The sequence below is a fragment of the Arachis ipaensis genome, chromosome B7, assembly GCF_059453495.1.
Source record: "Arachis ipaensis isolate K30076 ecotype BB chromosome B7, ASM5945349v1, whole genome shotgun sequence".
NCBI classification, from domain to species: Eukaryota; Viridiplantae; Streptophyta; class Magnoliopsida; order Fabales; family Fabaceae; genus Arachis; species Arachis ipaensis.
Genome location: NC_142442.1, coordinates 99,179,489 through 99,196,201, shown reverse-complemented (window position 1 = coordinate 99,196,201; position 16,713 = coordinate 99,179,489). Strand labels below are relative to the sequence as shown.

General features: G+C 39.2%; 1 non-coding gene across 1 annotated transcript; it reads right to left on the bottom strand.

The window, feature by feature from the left end:
* Nucleotides 1–8,527: 8,527 nt before the first annotated feature.
* Nucleotides 8,528–8,635, bottom strand: LOC148553491 (small nucleolar RNA R71). Its single transcript, XR_015893217.1, has one exon. It is a non-coding gene; the product is annotated as a small nucleolar RNA R71 (small nucleolar RNA).
* Between the last annotated feature and the right edge of the window lie 8,078 nt (nucleotides 8,636–16,713).

Here is a 16,713-nt window from a genome sequence, read left to right as displayed (position 1 = left end):
TGAATAAAATTGACTAAATTAAGCACAAAAGAGCATGTTTTCACTTTCAAGAACAATTTAGGAAGAAATCTCAGAAGCATGCTATTTAGGTGAATAAATGTGGGTTTATGTGATGGAATCCACTCAAATCAAACCAAAATATATTGTAAAATATGGATTCATCAGGTCACATAGAGTCAAGGGAGACCAAATCAACTAACTACTCTAATATATGAACAAGAACGAACATCAATGACTCAAGGGACACCAAAGTCAACAATTCCAAGTCAAGAGTGAAGAAAAACTATTTAAAAACTAAGCCAACCATTTTATCAAACACTTGGTGTACATGAAAATAAAATAATATTAAAATGCATTAAAAATAAATTCTAACTGCCAAAAGCAAGAAAATCATAACAACAACTAAGGAAAGCAATGAATGAACATAAAACATAAAGTGCATTAATTGAAATGAAAGAAATACAAGAGTATTCATAAAATGGAAAATTGACAAAATAAACGAAATGACAAGAGAAATGGAGAAGAATAAAAAAGCAATAATAATAAATGACAAGGAAAAGTAAATAGAAACAAGAATTAAAATTAGAAATTATAAGAAATTAAACTAAAGAACCCTAATTCTAGAGAGAGGGGGAGCTTCTCTCTCTAGAAAACAATCTACATATGCTAATCTCACCCTAATTTCTCCCCCCTTCACATGGAGTAAGGCCTTCCTTCATATAGCACTCAATCAGCTTCAGAAAGTCCCAAAATTGGGCCTTGGAGGCCCAAAAATCACCTCAAGCGATTTGCAATAAATGAGTCACGCGCTGGGACGTGTGCGGACGCACAGGTGTGTGCGTCCGCACACATGCTGATTTTCTTGTTGTGCGTACGCACACATGGTTTTGTGGTTTTTGTGCGTACGCATAGGTGGTTGTGCGCACGCACACTCTAATGTGTGCTACTCCTTTGTTTTCTTCATGTTTTCTCCCTTTGTACATGCTTCCTTCCACTTTTTCCTTGCCAAACTTGCCGCTAGGACCTAAAATCAATCAACAAACATGTCATGGCATCGAATGGCATAAAAGTGGGATAAAAGTGATTAAGATAAGCACAAAATAGCATGTTTTCACATTTAGGCACAATTAAGGGAGAGAATACAAAAGGATGCTATTTAGATGAATAAATGTGGGTTTATATGATGAAATCCATTCAAATCAAACCAAAATATATCGGAAATTATGGATTCATCAATTCCCCCACACTTAAACAATAGCATGTCCTCATGCTAATCACAATCAAAGGAGAAAGATAAGGAGGGAAAGCAATTTATTTAATGCAACTAACTACATGCATGCAACTATACTAGATACTATCTATCTATATCTACACTATGGTTCCTATTGAGTTTGGTAAAAGCACACAAAAGAATCTCAGTCGATCCAAAATAGGAACTTAGGGCCAAGACAAGAAAATATAGCAATATAATTAATGTCCAAGGATTTGATTTGAAATTTTCAAATTAATTTCAACAACTTGCAAGAAGATACAAGATAAGCAATGGAAACATAGAATTGAGCGATTGAACCCCTCACAGGATGTGTTTACACTCTAGTCGCTCAGTGTTTAGGGCTTAATCACTTAATCCTCCTTTAATCATGTTTTCGAAGATTTGCAAGTCATCTAACAATCAACTAATATTTGTTGAATGAATGCAAATATCATGAGGACTTTTGAGGGTTGTAATGGGGCTTAGGTAAGGGTAGGATTAATATGGTTAAGTGGGCTAATAGATTGGATCTTTGGTTAGCTCAAGTATCCCACCTAATCCTATACTAACCTATTTACATAACAAAACAACCTAACTTCCCATCCATTTCTTTTCTCACATTCACTCATGCATTCTTCTTTCCAATTCACATACATATCCATCCTTTATTTAACATTCTTATTATCATTTCTCTTTTTTTTTCAAAAGGTATATACACCCAAAATTTTCCTTTTATCAACAAAAAGAGAGAGATGCATATGTCTTACTTAATAGATGCATGAGGGTTTACCAATTTTCCAACATTTTTCTCAATGAAAACCCAAAGTAATCTAACTACCAATCTTTTCCCACAAATTCCCCCCCACACTTGATTAACGCACACACTCAAACCTAAGCTAATCAAAGATACAATATCAGGACATTATTGGTTTTTCACTTAGGGAAAATGGTGTGCGTAAAATTAGAACAAAGGGGAATTAAAAGGCTCAAAGGTGGTTTACAAAGGTAGATGTAAGGGTTTGCCATATGGGTTGAGTTTAATTTCGAAAAATGGCCTCAATCATACTAAATGCATTCAAAATAACAATTATAGGACATAAAGATTAAAGCGAAACTAAGATTACAATCATAAGAGGAGTTATAACACACAAGAACAGAATTTTGTGGTTGCTAAAGTGCAACCACCCAATTCAAGCTCAAATCTCACCAGGTAATTTGTTCAATCTGTTTTCTATGTTCCTTAAAAAGATATTTCATGCAAGTTCAAAAACAAGTTTTCAAATCTAATCAATGGAATGCCCAAAAAGAGATTTCTTGAAAACTCTTTGTTGTTTTACCAAACTTATTCAATCTAACATGCAACATACAAGTATTTACTATCATATAACTATAAGCATTAAAGAGATATATACAAACAAACCAAACAAAATGCAAATAAGAGCAAAAATTGCAAAAATTGAAGATAAAGAACAAAAAGAGTCTTGCAAAGTGTCTAAGAAAAAAAATTTTACCCCCTTGAAGTTGGCGATCCTCCCCCACACTTAAATAATGCACGGTCCTCCGTGCATGCACATGATCCGGGGTGAAGGATTGTGAGGCTCCACCTTCACCTGGTGGCCTTCGGGGGGCTCCGATTGCTATGTAAACAAATAAACAACAATTGAGGAGAAGTAAGTTGTGGGATGAAAGGCAATGTGTGTATTCTAAATGGACACACAATTTAGAACACAACACATTGGTCAGTTAAAAATAGAAACCACATAATCAAAATAAATAGTATGTTCCTCAATTAAGTAGTCCTAGGTTGCAAATGGAGAATGAGCAAAACTTAAGGCACAAGTAATCCTAGGTAGCTACAAAAGTGAATTGAGTATAAAATATATTGGATAGTGAGATTGTGCAAGTGAAAGCGCAAAGTGAATAAAAAATGGCACAATCAACAATAACCAATTCCATGATGAAAAGAGACTACTTATTCATCCTTAGGCATAAGGAAATAATCACATGTATAAGGTGCTTGTTACAAAAAGTGACAAGTCTTGATAAGAGTCAAGTCAAGTCAACTCAAAAAAAATGCAAGGCATTAACAAGGAACAAATACCTTGTTATGTGATTATATTCACTTAAGAACCATGATGACTAAGTAGCTCAACTCAATTCACTAAGTAAAAGTGCACAATTCATAATGCCAAACAAGGATAAAATTTAATGCATATGGTCATGACAACATATGAATCAAACTAACAATTCATCTAGGCAATTAAACAAAGCTTTAATGCTCAGTGCACATATTCATCAACAATTACACCAAAATTTAAACAAGAAGCAACCCAATCAATCATCAACCAAACACTTGCAATTTATTTAATCAAGAATAATTAAACTAAAACTATATACTTACTAAAATGAGAAATGAAATGCAATGAAAACTAACAAGAACAAGTAGAAAATATGGTGAAAGTAAGAGAAGAGAGGGGTGGAGGGGAAAAGAAGAGAAGGAGTAGAGAGAAGAGAAGAAAAGAAGTATGGTGGGTGAAAATAGGGGTGTGCATATGCACAGGTACGTGTGTGTACGCACACTAGGCGAAAAAGGGGGTTATGCGTGCGCACAACAGCGTGCGGGCGCTGCGAACAGGATGAACATAAGGGCCTATGCGCACGCACAAAGGCGTGTGCGGGCGCACAGAAGGGGAAAAGAGGGGGTGTTCCCACGAACAAGGGGTGCGTGTGCTGCGAGCAGAGGGGTTGTTGACGGTTGTGCGTGCGCACGGTGCTATGTGCATGCACAGGTGTGGTTTTTTTTTTTTTTTGAGGAAAGGATCATGTGTGCGGGTGCACACAGGTCCGTGCACTCGCACAAGAGTGACAATGGGGCAGGGTTCATGCGCATAGGCTGTGCCAACGCTCCCACCAGAGTGGTTGCAAGTTGGTGTACGGACACACAAGCTTGTGCGGCCGAACATACAGCGCGAAAAAGGATATGTGTGCGTACGCACGAGTGGGTGCGCATGCACAGGTCGCAGAAAGCAGAGGAATGCGCACGCACAAAGCATGCTGGCGCTACAAATAGAGGGCAAAATTGTAACGACCAAACTCCCAGTATGCCATGGTCATTGATGAGCGGATAATTTATACGCTTTTTGACATTGTTTTTAGTATGTCTTTAGTAGGATCTAGTTACTTTTAGGGATGTTTTCATTAGTTTTTATGTTAAATTCACATTTCTGGACTTTACTATGAGATTGTGTGTTTTTCTGTGATTTCAGGTATTTTCTGGCTGAAATTGAGGGACTTGAGCAGAAATCAGATTCAGAGGTTGAAGAAGGACTGCTGATGCTGTTGGATTCTGACCTCCCTGCACTCAAAGTGGATTTTCTGGAGCTACAGAACTCGCAATGGCGCGCTTCCAATTGCGTTGGAAAGTAGACATCCAGGGCTTTCCATAAATATATAATAGTCCATACTTTGGCCAGGAATTGACGACGTAAACTGGCGTTCAACGCCAGCCTTCTGCCCAAATCTGGCGTCCAGCGCCAGAAAAGGATCCAAAACCAGAGTTGAACGCCCAAACTGGCACAAAAACTGGCGTTCAACTCCACAAATGGCCTCTGCACGTGCTACACTTAAGCTCAGCCCAAACACACACCAAGTGGGCCCCGGAAGTGGATTTATGCATCAATTACTTACTCATGTAAACCCTAGTGACTAGTTTATTATAAATAGGACCTCTTACTATTGTATTAGGCATCTTTGGATTACCTTATGATCCTTTGATCACGTTTTGGGGGCTGGCCATCTCGGCCATGCCTGGACCTTCACTTATGTATTTTCAATGGTAGAGTTTCTACACTCCATAGATTAAGGTGTGGAGCTCTGCTGTTCCTCAAAGATTAATGCAAAGTACTTCTGTTTTCTATTCAATTCATCTTATTTCGCTTCTAAGATATCCATTCGCACCCAAGAACATTATGAAGGTGATGATTATGTGTGACGCTCATCATTCTTCTCCCTTATGAACGCGTGCCTGACAAACACTTCAGTTCTACATGAATTAAGCTAGAATGAGTATCTCTTAGATCTCCTAACCAGAATCTTCGTGGCGTAAGCTAGAATGATGGCGGCATTCAAGAGAATCCGGAAGGTCTAAAACTTGTCTGTGGTATTCCGAGTAGGATTCAATGAATGAATGACTGTGACGAGCTCCTAACTCGCGATTGCAGGGCGTTAGTGACAGACGCAAAAGGATAGTAAATCCTATTCCAGCATGATCGAGAACCGACAGATGAATAGCCGTGCCGTGACAGGGTGCGTGAGCATATTATTCACTGAGAGGATAAGATGAAGCCATTGACAAGGGTGATGCCTCCAGACGATTAGCCGTGCCGTGACAGGGCATTGGATCATTTTCCCGAGAGATGACCGAAAGTAGCCATTGACAGTGGTGATGTATCACATAAAGCCAGCCATGGAAGGAAGTAAGACTGATTGGATGAAGATAGCAGGAAAGCAGAGGTTCAGAGGAACGAAAAGCATCTCCATTCGCTTATCTGAAATTCCTACCAATGAATTACATAAGTATCTCTATCCCTATTTTATTATATAATATTCGAAAACACCATTATCAATTTATATCTGCCTGACTGAGATTTACAAGGTGACCATAGCTTGCTTCATACCAACAATCTCCGTGGGATTCGACCCTTACTCACGTAAGGTATTACTTGGACGACCCAGTGCACTTGCTGGTTAGTTGTATCGAAGTTGTGACAATCATGAATTAAGATCAGAGCACCAAGCTTTGAAGCCATTACCAGGATTTGTTCGAGCCTGGAGATCACAATTTCGTGCACCAAGTTTTTGGCGCCGTTGCCGGGGATTGTTTGAGTTTGGACAACTGACGGTTCATCTTGTTGCTCAGATTAGGTAATTTTCTTTTTGTCTTGTTTTCAAAAAATTTTTCAAAAATCTTTCAAAAATTCTTCTTTTGTTTTCGAAAAAAAATAAAAATGTTTTCAAAAATTTTATTCAAAATTTTTAAGAATGAATTCTAGTGTTTCATGAAGCATGTGAAGCCTGGCTGGCTGTAAAGCCATGTCTAAATTCTTTTGGACTGAGGCTTCCAACCATCAGCTCTTACACGACTGTAGGGTATGTCAGGCGTGTCATGTCTGAATTACATGCTGAAGCTTGGCTGGCCATTGGCCATGTCTAGTGTTTTGGACCGGAGCTTTCATTGAAAGCTTGGCTGGCTAGTGAGCCATGTCTAATTCCTGGACTGAAGCTTTAGACTAAGAATGCAAGATTCCTGGAATTCATATTAAAAATTTTGGAATCCTTATTTTTCTTTTTCAATTAATTTTCGAAAATTCAAAAAAAAATTAGAAAATCATAAAAATCAAAAATATTTTTGTGTTTCTTGTTTGAGTCTTGAGTCATGTCATAAGTTTGGTGTCACTTGCATATGCATCTTGCATTTTTCGAAAATTCATGCATTCATAGTGTTCTTCATGATCTTCAAGTTGTTCTTGGTAAGTCTTCTTGTTTGATCTTGATAATTTTTTGTTTTGTGTCTTTTCATGTTTATCATATGCATTTTTGAATTCTTAGTGTCTAAGCATTAAAGAATTCTAAGTTTGGTGTCTTGCATGTTTTCTTTGCATTAAAAATTTTTCAAAATTGTGTCTTGATGTTCATCATGACATTCATAGGGTTCTTGGTGTTCATCTTGACATTCATATCATTCATACATGCATTCATTGTTTTGATTCAAAAATTTCATGCATTGCATCTTTTTAGTGTTTTTCTCTTGCATCATAAAAATTCAAAAATCAAAAAAATATCTCTCCCTTTTTCTCTCATCAAATTCGAAAATTTGAATTGACTTTTTCAAAAATTTTTAAAATCAAGTTGTTTCTTATGAGTCAAATCAAATTTTCAATTTGAAAATCTTATCTTTTTCAAAATCTTTTTCAAAAATCAAATCTTTTTCAAAATTATTAGTTATTTTTGAAAATTCCAAAAATATTTTTCAAAAATCTTTTTCTTATTTTTATACCAAATTTTCGAAAATAACATAAACAATTAATGTTTTGATTCAAAAAATTGAAGTTTGTTACTTGCTTGTTAAGAAAGATTCAAACTTTAAGTTCTAGAATCATATCTTGTGATTTCTAATGAATCAAGTCATTAATTGTGATTTTAAAAATCAAATCTTTTTCAAAACTAATTTCAATCATATCTTTTCAAAAATATCTTCTTATCTTATCTTTTTCAAAAATATCTTTTCAAAATATCTTTTCTAACTTCCTAACTTCTTATCTTTTTCAAAATTTGTTTCAACTAACTAACTAACTTTTTGTTTGTTTCTTAACTTTTTCAAAACTACCTAACTAACTCTCTCTCTCTCTAATTTTCGAAAATATCTCCCCCTTTTTCAAAAATTTCTTTTTAATTAACTAATTATTTTTTATTTTTTATTTTTGATTTCAAAAATTTTCGAAAATCACTAACTCTTTTTCAAAATAATTTTCGAAAACTATTTCTCCCCCATCTCATTCTATTTATTCATTCATATCCTAACATCTCATCTCACATCTCTTCCATCCGTACAGTTGTGTTTCTTCCTTTACATCACATTCTTTGTCTCCCCCTCTTTTCTTCCACTCACAAAGGGATCCCTATACTGTGGTATAAAGGATCTCTATTATTATTATTATTTTTCTGTGCTTTCTTCTTTGTCATATGAGCAGGAGCAAGGATAAGAACATTCTTGTGGAAGCAGATCCAGAACCTGAAAGGACTCTGAAGAGAAAATTAAGAGAAGCTAAATTACAACAATCCAGAGATAACCTTTCAGAAATTTTCGAACAGGAAAAGGAGATGGCAGCCGAAAATAATAATAATGTAAGGAAGATGCTTGGTGACTTTACTGCACCTAATTCCAATCTACATGGAAGAAGCATCTCCATTCCTGCCATTGGAGCAAACAACTTTGAGCTGAAACCTCAATTAGTTTCTCTGATGCAGCAGAACTGCAAGTTTCATGGACTTCCATCTGAAGATCCTTTTCAGTTCTTGACTGAATTCTTGCAGATATGTGATACTGTTAAGACTAATGGAGTAGATCCTGAAGTCTACAGGCTCATGCTTTTCCCTTTTGCTGTAAGAGACAGAGCTAGATTATGGTTGGATTCTCAACCCAAAGACAACCTGAACTCTTGGGATAAGCTGGTCACGGCTTTCTTAGCCAAGTACTTTCCTCCTCAAAAGCTGAGCAAGCTTAGAGCTGATGTTCAAACCTTCAGACAGAAAGAAGGTGAATCCCTCTATGAAGCTTGGGAAAGATACAAACAGTTGACCAAAAAGTGTCCTTCTGACATGCTTTCAGAATGGACCATCCTGGATATATTCTATGATGGTTTATCTGAGCTATCAAAGATGTCACTGGACACTTCTGCAGGTGGATCCATTCACCTAAAGAAAACGCCTGCAGAAGCTCAAGAACTCATTGACATGGTTGCTAATAACCAGTTCATGTACACTTCTGAAAGGAATCCTGTGATTAATGGGACGCCTATGAAGAAGGGAGTTCTTGAAGTTGATACTCTGAATGCCATATTGGCTCAGAATAAAATATTGACTCAGCAAGTCAATATGATCTCTCAGAGTCTGCATGGAATGCAAGCTGCATCCAACAGTACTCAAGAGGCTTCTCATGAAGAAGAAGCTTATGATCCTGAGAACCCTGCAATAGCAGAGGTGAATTACTTAGGTGAACCTTATGGAAACACCTATAACTCAACATGGAGAAATCATCCAAATTTCTCATGGAAGGATCAAAAGCCCCAACAAGGCTTTAATAATGGTGGAAGAAACAGGTTTAGCAATAGCAAGCCTTTTCCATCATCAACTCAGCAACAGACAGAGAACTCTGAACAAAATGCTTCTAATTTAGCAAATCTAGTCTCTGATCTATCTAAGGCCACTGTAAGTTTCATGAATGAAACAAGGTCTTCCATTAGAAATCTGGAAGCACAAGTGGGCCAGCTGAGTAAAAGGATCACTGAAATCCCTCATAGTACTCTCCCAAGCAATACAGAAGAGAATCCAAAAGGAGAGTGCAAGGCCATTGACATAAGCGCCATGGCCGAACCTGTGAGGAGAGGAGAGGACGTGAATCCCAAGGAGGAAGACCTCCTGGGACGTCCAGTGATCAATAAGGAGCTTCCCTCTGGGGAACCAAAGGACTCTGAGGCTCATCTAGAGACCATAGAGATTCCATTGAACCTCCTTATGCCCTTCATGAGCTCTGATGAATATTCTTCTTCTGAAGAGAATGAGGATGTTACTGAAGAGCAAACTGCCAAGTTTCTTGGTGCAATCATGAAGCTGAATGCCAAATTATTTGGCATTGATGCTTGGGAAGTTGAACCTCCCTTGTTCATCAATGAACTAAGTGATCTGGATCAACTGACATTGCCTCAGAAGAGACAGGATCCTGGAAAGTTCATAATCCCTTGTACCATAGGCACCATGATCTTTAAGGCTCTGTGTGACCTTGGTTCAGGAATAAACCTCATGCCCCTCTCTGTAATAGAGAAACTGGGAATCTATGGGGTGCAAGCTGCTAAAATCTCACTGGAGATGGCAGACAGCTCAAGAAAACAGGCTTATGGACAAGTAGAAGATGTATTAGTAAAGGTTGAGGGCCTTTACATCCCTGCTGATTTCATAGTCCTGGATACTGGAATGGAAGAGGATGAATCCATCATCCTAGGAAGACCTTTCCTGGCCACAGCAAGAGCTGTGATTGATGTTGACAGAGGTGAAATAGTCCTTCAATGGAATGAGAACTCCCTTGTATTCAAAACTCAAGGATCTCCCTCTGCAACCATGGAGAGGAAGCTTGAAAAGCTTCTCTCCAAGCAGAGTCAACCAGAGCCCCCACAGTCAAACTCTAAGTTTGGTGTTGGGAGGCCACAACCAAACTCTAAGTTTGGTGTTGAACTCCCATATCCAAACTCTAAGTTTGGTGTTGGAGAGTCTCAACAAAGCTCTGCACATCTGTGAGGCTCCCTGAGAGCCCACTGTCAAGCTATTGACATTAAAGAAGCGCTTGTTGGGAGGCAACCCAATGTTTATCTAATTCTTATTTTTATTGTTTTTCATGTTTTCTTAGGTTCATGATCATGTGGAGTCATAAAATAAATATAAAAATTAAAAACGGAATCAAAAACAGCAGAAGAAAAATTGCACCCTGGAGGAGCATCTGTCTGGCGTTCAGCGCCAGAACAAAGCATGGTTCTGGCGCTGAACGCCCAAAATGGGCAGCTTCTGGGTGCTGAACGCCAGAACAGGCATGGTTCTGGCGTTCAACGCCAGAAATGGCACACAGATGGGCGTTGAACGCCCAAAATGGCCACCAACCTGGCGCTGAACGCCCAGAGTTGGGTACAAAGGCATTTTTACATGCCTAATGGTGCAGGGATGTAAATGCCTTGACACCTCAGGATCTGTGGACCCCACAGGATCCCCACCTACCTCCACTCACTTCTTCTCACCACTCTCTTTCACACAACCCTATAAACACTCTTCCCTAAAAACCCCTCACCAATCACCTCAATCTCTCTTCCCCACTAAACCTTCACCACTCACATCCACCCACTCTTCCCAATAAACCTACCTCATAAACTCCACCTACCTTCAAAATTCAAAACCAATTTCCCACCCAAACCCACCCATATGGCCGAACCTTAACCCCCCTCCCTTCCCTATATAAAGACCTCCATTCTTCACTAAATTCACACAACACACCCCTCTACACTCTCCTTGGCCGAAACCACATCTCCCTCTCCCTCTCCATATTTCTTCTTCTTCTTCTTCTATTCTTTGGTTTATTGCTCGAGGGCGAGCAATATTCTAAGTTTGGTGTGGTAAAAGCATAGCTTTTTTGTTTTTCCATTACCATTGATGGCATCTAAGACCGGAGAATCCTCTAGAAGAGGGAAAGGGAAGATAAAAGCTTCCACATCCGAGTCATGGGAGATGGAAAGGTTCATCTCCAAAGCCCATCAAGACCACTTCTATGATGTTGTGGCCAAGAAGAAGGTGATCCCTGAGGTCCCTTTTAAACTCAAAAGAAATGAGTATCCGGAGATCCGACATGAAATTCAAAGAAGAGGTTGGGAAGTTCTAACAAATCCCATCCAACAAGTCGGCATCCTAATGGTTCAAGAGTTCTATGCCAATGCATGGATCACCAAGAACCATGATCAAAGTAAGAACCCGGATCCAAAGAATTATGTTACAATGGTTCGGGGGAAATACTTAGATTTTAGTCCGGAGAATGTGAGGTTGGCGTTCAACTTGCCATACATGGAAGAGAACGCACGCCCCTACACAAGGAGAGTCAACTTTGATCAAAGGTTGGACCAAGTCCTTATGGACATATGTGTAGAAGGAGCTCAATGGAAGATTGACTCCTAAGGCAAGCCGGTTCAACTAAGAAGATTGGACCTCATGCCTATAGCTAGAGGATGGTTGGAGTTTATTCAATGCTCAATCATTCCCACTAGCAACCGGTCTGAAGTTACTATAGACCGGGCCATCATGATCCATAGCATCATGATTGGAGAAGAGGTGGAAGTTCATGAGATTATACCTCAAGAACTCTACAAGGTGGCTGACAAGTCCTCCACTATGGCAAGGTTAGCCTTTCCTCACCTCATTTTCCACCTATGCAATTCAGCTGGAATTGACATAGAGGGAGATATCCTCATTAAAGAGGAAAAGCCCATCACTAAGAAAAAGATGGAGCAAGCAAGAGAGCCCAGTCATGGAACTCAAGAGGCGCAAGAAGCTCATCACCATGAGATTCCGGAAATGCCTCAAATGCACTTTCCTCCACAAAACTATTGGGAGCACATCAACACCTCCCTAGAAGAATTGAGTTCCAATATGGGACAACTAAGGGTGGAACATCAAGAGCACTCCATCATGCTTCATGAAATAAGAGAAGATCAAAAAGCAATGAGGGAGGAGCAACAAAGACAAGGAAGAGACATAGAAGAGCTCAAGGACATCATTGGTTCCTCAAGAAGGAAACGCCACCATCACTAAGGTGGATTCATTCCTTGTTCTTGCTTTCTCTGCTTTTCGTTTTCTATGTTATGTGCTTATCTATGTTTGTGTCTTCATTACATGATCATTAGTAGTAATAACTATGTCTTAAAGCTATGAATGTCCTATGAATCCATCACCTCTCTTAAATGAAAAATGTTTTAATTCAAAAGAACAAGAAGTACATGAGTTTCGAATTTATCCTTGAACTTAGCTTAATTATATTAATGTGGTGACAATGCTTCTTGTTTTCTGAATGTATGCTTGAACAGTGCATATGTCTTTTGAAGTTGTTGTTTAAGAATGTTAAATATGTTGGCTCTTGAAAGAATGATGACTAGGAGACATGTTATTTGATAATCTGAAAAATCATAAAAATGATTCTTGAAGCAAGAAAAAGCAGCAAAAAAACAAAGCTTGCAGAAAAAAAAAAAGAAAAAAAAATGGGCGAAAAAAAAATAGAAAGAAAAAGAAAAAGCAAGCAGAAAAAGCCAATAACCCTTAAAACCAAAAGGCAAGGGCAAATAAAAAGGATCCCAAGGCTTTGAGCATCAGTGGATAGGAGGGCCTAAAGGAATAAAATCCTGGTCTAAGCGGCTAAACCAAGCTGTCCCTAACCATGTGCTTGTGGCGTGTAGGTGTCAAGTGAAAACTTGAGACTGAGCGGTTAAAGTCAAGATCCAAAGCAAAAACAAAGAGTGTACTTAAGAACCCTGGACACCTCTAATTGGGGACTTTAGCAAAGCTGAGTCACAATCTGAAAAGGTTCACCCAATTATGTGTCTGTGGCATTTATGTATCTGGTGGTAATACTGGAAAACAAAGTGCTTAGGGCCACGACCAAGACTCATAAAGAAGCTGTGTTCAAGAATCATCATACTGAACAAGGAGAGTCAATAACACTATTCGAAATCTGAAGTTCCTATAGATGCCAATCATTCTGAACCTCAATGGATAAAGTGAGATGCCAAAACTATTCAAGAGGCAAAAAGCTATAAGTCCCGCTCATTTAATTGTAGCTATGTTTCATTGATAGTTTGGAATTTATAGTATATTCTCTTCTTTTTATCCTATTTGATTTTCAGTTGCTTGGGGACAAGCAACAATTTAAGTTTGGTGTTGTGATGAGCGGATAATTTATACGCTTTTTGACATTATTTTTAGTATGTTTTTAGTAGGATCTAGTTACTTTTAGGGATGTTTTCATTAGTTTTTATGTTAAATTCACATTTCTGGACTTTACTATGAGATTGTGTGTTTTTCTGTGATTTCAGGTATTTTCTGGCTGAAATTGAGGGACTTGAGCAGAAATCAGATTCAGAGGTTGAAGAAGGACTGCTGATGCTGTTGGATTCTGACCTCCCTGCACTCAAAGTGGATTTTCTGGAGCTACAAAACTCGAAATGGCGCGCTTCCAATTGAGTTAGAAAGTAGACATCCAGGGCTTTCCATCAATATATAATAGTCCATACTTTGGCCAAGAATTGACGACGTAAACTGGCGTTCAACGCCAGCCTTCTGCCCAAATCTGGCGTCCAGCGCCAGAAAAGGATCCAAAACCAGAGTTGAACGCCCAAACTGGCACAAAAACTGGCGTTCAACTCCACAAATGGCCTCTGCACGTGCTACACTTAAGCTCAGCCCAAACACACACCAAGTGGGCCCCGGAAGTGGATTTATGCATCAATTACTTACTCATGTAAACCCTAGTGACTAGTTTATTATAAATAGGACCTCTTACTATTGTATTAGGCATCTTTGGATTACCTTATGATCCTTTGATCACGTTTTGGGGGCTGGCCATCTCGGCCATGCCTGGACCTTCACTTATGTATTTTCAACGGTAGAGTTTCTACACTCCATAGATTAAGGTATGGAGCTCTGCTGTTCCTCAAAGATTAATGCAAAGTACTTCTGTTTTCTATTCAATTCATCTTATTTCGCTTCTAAGATATCCATTCGCACCCAAGAACGTTATGAAGGTGATGATTATGTGTGACGCTCATCATTCTTCTCCCTTATGAACGCGTGCCTGACAAACACTTCAGTTCTACATGAATTAAGCTAGAATGAGTATCTCTTAGATCTCCTAACCAGAATCTTCGTGGCGTAAGCTAGAATGATGGCGGCATTCAAGAGAATCCGGAAGGTCTAAACCTTGTCTGTGGTATTCCGAGTAGGATTCAATGAATGAATGACTGTGACGAGCTCCTAACTCGCGATTGCAGGGCGTTAGTGACAGACGCAAAAGGATAGTAAATCCTATTCCAGCATGATCGAGAACCGACAGATAAATAGCCGTGCCGTGACAGGGTGCGTGAGCATATTATTCACTGAGAGGATAAGATGAAGCCATTGACAAGGGTGATGCCTCCAGACGATTAGCCGTGCCGTGACAGGGCATTGGATCATTTTCCCGAGAGATGACCGAAAGTAGCCATTGACAGTGGTGATGTATCACATAAAGCCAGCCATGGAAGGAAGTAAGACTGATTGGATGAAGATAGCAGGAAAGCAGAGGTTCAGAGGAACGAAAAGCATCTCCATTCGCTTATCTGAAATTCCTACCAATGAATTACATAAGTATCTCTATCCCTATTTTATTATATAATATTCGAAAACACCATTATCAATTTATATCTGCCTGACTGAGATTTACAAGGTGACCATAGCTTGCTTCATACCAACAATCTCCGTGGGATTCGACCCTTACTCACGTAAGGTATTACTTGGACGACCCAGTGCACTTGCTGGTTAGTTGTATCGAAGTTGTGACAATCATGAATTAAGATCAGAGCACCAAGCTTTGAAGCCATTACCAGGATTTGTTCGAGCCTGGAGATCACAATTTCGTGCACCAGTCATACAAGAAGCTAAGTGTTACTAACTTGTCCTTCCTAACTATTATCTATTATTTAATATATGAGCCTGTGCCTTGTTAGAACGTTGCCAATTTTATGAGTAACTTTTTTTATTCGCTGCGGATGATAATGTAAAAATAAATAAGCATACATTGAGAGCAATAAAAGCAAGCATAGAGAAATATAGAAATATAGCAGATAATATACATCATGTACACTATAAGAAAACACGTAGCTTTTACATAAGATCAAGTCAGTTTACATCCTCGTCAACCTACGTAGCTTATATATACACGACACTCCCAGGGCCTGGCCTATACAAAAGGCCGCTAAACTGGCGCCCAGGCTAGCCTAACCACTATATAGCTCCTAGCTCTCGGGTGTACTAACACAAGTGAGAGACTAACTAATAGATAATGTCAGACTAGAGTGTCATCAAAAGAATACCCCTACGGCTGTCAAACTATATCTACACGTGGCCGTTCAGAAGATCGTCGTGAAGCTTGCCCATCTCCTCATTCTGCTCTATCTCTATCTCATGGATCCTCCTCCTTCTCATCGTCTACGGCTACAGCTATATGCTCAGATCCACCAGAAACACTGCTGTCACTATGTACAAAACCATTCGCGAGCACAGGTCCGTTCACGTATATCGGAGCTACCCCGTCATCCAGTAGTGCCGACTCAGTAGGCTGTGGAAAGTCTAAGATTGGCTCAGGGGGAAGGTCCCACTCTGGTAGAATCACATGTACGTATTCTCCAGCTATCTCGGGTTCATCAGAAATGATAGGCTCAGGTGCCACCTCATTCAAGGATTGAGCTGGTATAGAGTGTCCGTGATCATCGGGAAAAGGATGTCTAGGTGCATCAGGGTGTAACCAGGATAAGGGAAAGTCGTAGAGATCATCAGAATCAAAAAGCGGACTATACAAAGGATGTTGGAAGGGACGGTTTTGTAACACGTAACGTCTCATACGAAGCTCTGCACTCAGAATGTAGTAACCATAGTACACTGAATTCTCGTAAATGTGTAGGTCGTCGACTTCATAGAATATCACGCCCGTTTCCGTCTGAAGGGGAAGAAGGGAGAGAAGGGGGTAAGAACTGGGGAGTCCTTAGTAGGGTCGGGGTTATTAGTTACGTTCATTTATTTGGGGTCGATTAGCAGACAAATAATAGAATATAGCGAAGCAGTAAACAAAAGATAAAGATAGAAAGAGAAAGTAGAGACAATAGAAAGCAGAACACAAACAAAAGAATACAACAAAATAAAACATAGAAATAGCATACAAACAGACAAACACAAAGAAATAGATCACACACAGAAAGGAATGCAACAGAGAATGATGCGCAGACAAGAATGATGCATGTCTAGCCCTAGTGCAGGTAATGAGCTCATCTGTCAGTTTCTACCTACTCCCGACGTAACCTGAAGCAGCTGAAATGAGTATGGTTTTCCAGTCAGCATAGGTACAGTTCTCA